A 1,596-nucleotide genomic window follows, 5' to 3' on the forward strand; every position below is an offset into this window, starting at 1 on the left:
TCTGGCAGGTGCGACATAAAATGTAAATCTGAAAAATAAGAAGATAAAATGTAGTTTGAAAATAAGGGGTACCTCACAAGATGGCGACGTGATGTCAGCAGAAGACCGCATCATTCTGCTCTGATCCGGCTACACTGCTGGCTATTAAACTTGCAGCACCAGGAAGGGTAGCAACGTTTTATGTATTGTGTGTATACAACAAAACAGAAAAAATACGTGATTACGTTTGCAGTTGATTTGAGTCAGTACAGGCGCAACTTCAGTACACGCAGCTGCCACCTCCGCCAGCAACCGCGGCCTTAACTCGGCTGTGCGTCGAGTCTGTCTGAGTTTACTGTACTGTTACGTCAATCATGCTGCTTGGACTCCATGCCAGATTTCATCGGCCGTAGTGACTGGCCAGTGGTGGCTTGCCGGTCTGCTGGCGATCCATCAGCAGACGTGTCCAGTGGGTGAGAGGTGTGGATTGCGATCCGTCCAGAGCAGCAGTCCTACACCCTCTATATCAGTGGTTCCCAATCTGGGGGTAGTTACCCCCTGAGAAATGAAATTCTGTAAGCGGTAAAAACAAAAGAATTAGATTGTATTACGGTTACGAAACTAAACACTTTTTGAAGATCATTATTATGATCACTATACCGTAGACTTTTAGACTTAGAGAAAGCTTTTGACAATGTTGACTGGAATGCTCTCTTTAAAATTCTGAAGGTGGCAGGGGTAAAATACAGGGAGTGAAAGGCTATTTACATTTTGTACAGAAAGCAAATGGCAGTTATAAGAGTCGAGGGGCATGAAAGGGAAGCAGTGGTTGGGAAGGGAGTGAGACTGGGTTGTAGCCTATCCCCGTTGTTATTCAATCTGTATATTGAGCAAGCAGTAAAGAAAACAAAAGAAAAATTCGGAGTACGAATTAAAATCCATGGAGAAGAAATAAAAACTTTGAGGTTCGCTGATGACATTGTAATTCTGTCAGAGACAGCAAAGGACCTGGAAGAGCAGCTGAACGGAATGGACAGTGTCTTGAAAGGAGGGTATAAGACGAACATCAACAAAAGCAAAACGAGGATAATGGAATGTAGTCGAATTAACTTGGGTGATGCTGAGGGAATTAGATTAGGAAATGAGACACTTAAAGTAGTAAAGGAGTTTTGCTATTTGGGGAGCAAAATAACTGATGATGGTCGAAGTAGAGAGGATATAAAATATAGACTGGTAATGACAAGGAAAGCGTTTCTGAAGAAGAGAAATTCGTTAACATCGAGTATAGATTCAAGCGTCAGGAAGTCGCTTCTGAAAGTATTTGTATGGAGTGTAGCCATGTATGGAAGTGAAACATGGACGATACATAGGTTAGACAGGAAGAGAATAGAAGCTTTCGAAATGTGGTGCTACAGAAGAATGCTGAAGATTAGATGGGTAGATCACATAACTTATGAGGAGGTATTGAATAGGATTGGGGAGAAGAGAAGTTTGTGGCACAACTTGACAAGAAGAAGGGATCGATTGGTAGGACATGTTGTGAGGCATCAAGGGATCACCAATTTAGTATTGGAGGGCAGCGTGGAGGCTAAAAATCGTAGAGGGAGACCAAGAGAT

The sequence above is a fragment of the Schistocerca cancellata genome, chromosome 5, assembly GCF_023864275.1.
Source record: "Schistocerca cancellata isolate TAMUIC-IGC-003103 chromosome 5, iqSchCanc2.1, whole genome shotgun sequence".
NCBI lineage: Eukaryota > Metazoa > Arthropoda > Insecta > Orthoptera > Acrididae > Schistocerca > Schistocerca cancellata.